The following is a 6,206-nucleotide window of genomic DNA, read 5'->3' as shown; positions in this document are numbered from 1 at the left end:
GTCGAAAAATAAACTGATATATTTGGTATAAATTAATTTGTTGTCAGTAAACTCGTTTTACACTTATACACTGATAAACACGATGAATAAACTGTCGGTACCTTCTGTATAGCTTAGCATTGCACGACGTAAAGTTTTCTTACACTGCTAATATCGTCTTTACACAATTTCAGTGGATATGGATGCTTACTGATTGATTGTTTAGTCTTAAATATATATTGTTTAGTATCTGTTAGCGGCTTTTAAGTAGCTGTCAGTTACTGCGAGTACTTTCAGATATGTACTTTGTGTCTTTTTGTTTTGTTTTCAGGGATGTAAAAATTCCCTGCCACGTCCGGTATGTCTTTTTGCTTTCTATCGATCTGTTACGCTAATCACTTTTCAACTGACTTTACAGTTTATTCTAATGTTTTACTGTAATGTCTGGCTAAAGTTGGCGCCTTCAAATTTGTAACACCGCAACATTCTTTATGTGCCGGTCCCAAGTCAGTAGTTCAGTGGTTGACGATGGTCCAAGTTGGTCCTTTTGCGTGAATGCTTTCTTCTGAATTTGACCGTTAGTTTTCTCTATTGAATTGTTATACATCGAGCCCTTTGACAACTAACTATTCAAACAATTGGTTCAAAAGAGCTATCTTCAAACGCAGTAAAAAAATTAACGGTACCAATTTTCTTGCACCAGATGCACATTTCGACAATACGTGTCTCTTCAGTGATGCTCGTGGCCAAAATATTTGAAATCCAAAGCAGTAAAACTTTTGATAGTATATGCTTTCCCATATTATATAATCAGCCCATTGCAAAACAATACCAAAGCACAAGAAAACTAAGTAAATAATGTAAAAAACGAACTATTACCCCTTCCTATGAGAATGTTGTTTAGTCTTGAATATTGTCGTGTGTGAGGTTAGGTTATTAAGTTTCAAGAACCCCAGCAATGGCGTTGTCAGTTTATTTTCAATTTATGAGTTTGACTGTCCCTCTGGTATCTTTTGTCCCTCTTTTATTTCACTCTTTTATGATCATTTACCAATTTTTTTTCGCTAAAAGAAAGGAGTATGTCCTGTAAGGGCCAATTTTGGCCTCAAATTTCAGGTGCATCTGATGAAAGATTTTTGACACTTTTATTAAAGTGTACAAATATGCAAGCTTAAATATGAAAAATCTATCAAATATGCCATAAAATGTCACTTTTCATATGTGTTTTGTCAAAAATGAATGTGACCGCATTCGTGTTCATTCTCATCTCATGTATATGTTGTGTTGTCAATGTATATTTGTTCCACCTAACAGAAGTTCTAATGGAAACTTTGTTATAACCAGTGTCATAATATCTGTTCCTGTTGGAACAAATGTTCTTTACCATTTATTCCGTTAGAAACATTTACTGTAATATCTATTCCAGTGGTAGTAATATTCTTTACCATTTATTCCGTTAGAAACATTTACTGTAATATCTATTCCAGTGGAAGTAGTATTCCAGAATATTGTTTCCATTTGGAACTCATATTATGAAGGAACTTCTATTCCTACACAGGCAAATGTCATTCACATCAATTTCACGTGAATCTAAATTCGAGTGAATCTCACGTGTAATTCACGTGAAATTCACCTCAAACGAGGTTATACGTGAAACTCACGTAAAATATGTTTATGTAAGTTCAATTACCATTTTTTTTTTTGTTGAGAAGTTCAAGTGAAATTCCTGTGAAAGTTTTCACATGAAAATCATGTGAATCTCAATTCACGTGAAATTCACATGAAAATTTTCACGTGAATTTCATGTATAACCTCGTTTCAGGTGAATCTCACGTGATTTTTTTCGTGTGAATTTCATGTGAGATTCATGTGAAATTAACGTGATCTACGTGTGTATCATCAAATACAACATACATAACGTTACATCCTCTGACTTTTGAATGTATGAGGGGAGCTCTAAATAACGGAACTTCACAAAAAAAATTGTACACATTTTTTACTAAAACGACAAGAAAACTGAAATAATGTTTTCTTGAATGATGTACTACTTTTCGACAATTTCCTTATAACTGCCGTAACGTTTATATATATATTGTGTTTGAAAAGTTCCAGTTGTATCGTTTTTTTTGCAGACAAAATGTGGTTCATTGTTTGCAGACGGTTTCAAGAGTTTTTGGTTTTTTTTTTTAAATAACCAATATCTTCATCCGTTTTTTGTTATGTTTTGTAACATTGCAAACATCAATTCAATTAAAACCTAATTATTCAACTGCTCCATCTACTAATTATACTGGTATCAAAATACTTTAGTTTGTTTTTCGTTTTATCTCAGCGGCATAACGTTAAAATTAATTCCTTTCCAATAGCACAAATCATGGTACGGAATTTTAAAGTTGCGAATATTATTTATAAATGGTGAACACTTTTTTTCTTGTTAATGAAAGGAAGTTGAACGTATAATAGGAAAACTAAAATTCTAAGCAGAGTTTTCAGTGGCGGAGCAGAGTTTTCAGTGGCGAATCCAGCGGGAGCGTATAGGGCGTACGCCCCCTTTTTTGCTTAGACTTTTTTTAATGATAAATTAGAATGGACTTCGTGAACTTTGCCATTTCCCCTGTATTTAATTTTTATGCAACAATTCTTTACTTATAAAGATATTTTTCGCTGGTATTTATTGATTATGTTGTCAAAGTGATGTGATTCGTTATGGTGGAGTTAACCAGTGCGTCAAAAAAAGCACCGCAGTCATTTTGAAATTCAAATTACAGTAACACATTGCTTAGGCTGAGGATGACAACCATCATACCTTCAAAGTGACACAGGATTGAGCAAGAACATAGTGACTTCTATTTCACAATGCAACCAAACAGAAGGAAATACTCTACTACACTCTCATGAAAAATCTACACAACAATATTATTTACCGAAGAAAAAATGTTTAAACCCAAAAGCCCCATTCTATTGTAAAATAACACGATAGCTGAATAATGATCCCCAGTCAGTTTAAGCTCTAGATAGATTTAAAGTCTAAAGTCCGAACCATGTGATTTGGGGAGACAGTCTAACGTTTTTGAGAGAAAAAAATATGCCTCTGATTTTTGCATTAAATACAAATTCTGACCGTATCTGGATTGTCCGCTTTTTTTGCTATGTGAAACGAAAATTGTCTACAGAATTATTTAGCATTTAATGAACATGATGAATAAAAAATTAGCGTAACTTATTAGGCCGGGGTTTGCATGTCTGACCGGAATGTCTGTTTCACCGAACTGATATATTGAATACTTTTTTCAAGACCAGACTGCAACCTGACTGCTGAGTATCGCCTTTATGTCTCCATTTGTCCACCGTCATTCATAAATTCGTTTCAGACTCATTCGTAGCCTTTGGTTGGTTTGGAACCCCTCACCTCCCTTAATTTTGTTGGGTGAAATATATCAACCAAACATTTGGATAAAAATTGCTTGTTTCACTATTTTAACTCGCGTCGGTCGTATTGTAAATTTCATCGAATAGCCCGGCGTATTTATTGTTTTCAACAAGAAATCTGTGAGGTCATGTTAACCTAACATACAACAAACGAGAATTTTGTTCATGTCTATGTTTTACTGACAAGTCCCACATCAAATATATATCAGTATAGCTTTGAATACATATTATCATTTTATCAATAGGGGAAACAGCATGTCCAACCCTTACACTTGACAGCAACTATAGAATATATATGTTCCACTCCAGGAACCGTTTGAAAAGTACGTTTTACATTTATTTTATGATTTTTATCCCCAAAAAGGTCTCAAATTATTTCGCCTCGCTCCGCTCGCCGATCTTTAAAAATTTCGCCCCCTCTTTTAAAATTCCTGGATCCGCCCCTGATTTTATTGCCATGAGAGGAAAAACTTTAATACAAGAACGAGACTGACGATTGAAACTGTTACGGTGATTGTTGATTGAAAGGCCGACAACCACTTTTTATCTTGTTTTACTAATCGTCACTTGATTTGTTATATTAAATGTTTATTTCACTCGATAGCATGACGAAAAGTTCAAAGAATGTTTGCCTGAAGGGCATACAATACAGTTTTGATCCCGTATTTACAGTTTGATGAAAATTTCCGTAAAGGCTATTTTTTTCTTGATTAAATCAAATTTGTAATAAAAAATATACCTTCATATGCTACTTTTTGAGTTGAATGAGGTCAAATTTTGTATGTTTGCTCAAAATTCGGATTTGAGGCCGTATTTTTCTTTTCTAAAGAAAGACATAACTTTTTTGTTTAAAAAGATAAACACAAATTGTTTCTTGTTGAATAATTTGTAATTTCTGTATTTTATACGTATCTTAAAAATTTAGTTATTTTTTATTCAGAAATAACTCATATTTATCAAATGGTCATGAATGGAGAAAAAAATGTCATTTTTTGCTGTATATTCATCAAAATTAAAAAAATTACACTATTTACAATTTTATAAAATTTGGTCTACATAATCTCCCATCAAAATGAAACAAATGCCTTTTTTTCTATATGCATGTACAATTGATAAATATGAAGAAAATGCATAAATTTTATAGGCCATTTAGATGAAACTGAAATTACAAATAATTTAACAAAAAAGTTCCGTATTTCTGACGAAAGGAAAAATACGTCCATAAATCCTAATTTTGAGTAAATATCTAAATTTCGACCTCAGTTGTTTTGATGAATGAATATGTCAATTCAATGATGCAACGTTCAGTACGACCTCTCGTGTTAATAAACGGCAAAATGCGACATGTGGTTTTCGTCAATCAGTAAAATTGATCAATTGTAAAAACACATATAAGAATATACGATATATATCATGCACTTTATCGTAAAAACAAAGCAATAAAATATGGCATTTGATCAAATACATGTCTTTTCTAATTAATAACAAATTTTGTTCTATCTTTTCTCTTTTTCCTTTTCTGTCGACGTAAATTCCTACATGTTGTGACGTCGTTGTGACATCACAAGTTGCCATACTTAACTAAAGTGTCTACATTATGTATATACCTGCTTATTCCTCGGTCAGATTCGAAATGTGAGAATAAAAGATAAACGAAGATATGGTATGAGTGCAAATGAGACAACTCTCCATCGACTTTAAGTTTACAATTTTTGCATATATTAATTATTCCAAATAATGGCCCTTTTCATACCATCTTTAAAAGAGGCGATCGTGATATCACGTGGTCAGGAGATCATCAGACCACCCAGCTTGTGACTCAATGGTGTGAATATGTTCTGGATTTGTCAGACAATATTTAATCCTATGGGCGTGTTTTATCAAAACTAGACAAAATGCATTAAGCAATACGACTACAGTCTTATTACATCAAAGAATTTCCATTATTTTTTCTTTAAATTGCTGTCATAATTAAATGAAATAGCACATCATTAAAACGTTAAATGTATTGACAAGAGTTTCAATGCCTATTTGACAAGGCGATATAATGTATTTTGTAGTATACCTCATAATTAAATGTGTTAGTTTAGTACTTATATCCCTGCGACAGCAACTACTTGTACCTTTTGCTGATTTTGCAGTCGAAAAATACATTGGCATAGTGCATGTCAGTCAATGCCGACATTATGATATATGGTGTTGTTTTGGGTTTTTTTTTTCTTCATTACATATCTACAAGGATTTGTATAGTACTCTACAAATCCTTGATATCTGTTATCAAGATTGTTTTGCAAATGTTAAATATTATATTGGTTAAATGTATGCATATGTTATATATTAAGACTGCGTTTTTTTTAAAATATTAGACCACTGGTTTAACCGTTTGAATGGTCTTACACTAGTTTTTTTGGGTCCTTTATGGCTTGATGTTTGGTTTGAGTCAAAGTTTTATGTGAAGACCGTACTTTGACTTATATTAGTTTAATTTTACAAATCGTAGCTTGGATGGAGAATTATCTCATTGGTACTCACACAACATCTTATATCTATATATACTCTTGTTTGGCTCTAGTTTGGCGAATTAAACAACACTTTTTTATCGTTTGGTTCATGTTTGGGCCCTCCCCCTTTCCCCTACTCCTCTTATGATTTAGAAAAATATCATGTTTTAGTATAGAATCGTAAGAATAAAATGTTTAAATTGCTCCGCCCGGCAATAAGAATACTATTTTCAGGAATATTGCTTTTAAATTCAAGAGACCCACCTCTGATTCTGTTCTGCAATTCTTCATTTTAAC

The sequence above is a fragment of the Mytilus galloprovincialis genome, chromosome 11, assembly GCF_965363235.1.
Source record: "Mytilus galloprovincialis chromosome 11, xbMytGall1.hap1.1, whole genome shotgun sequence".
NCBI lineage: Eukaryota > Metazoa > Mollusca > Bivalvia > Mytilida > Mytilidae > Mytilus > Mytilus galloprovincialis.
Note: the sequence above shows the minus strand (reverse complement) of the source record.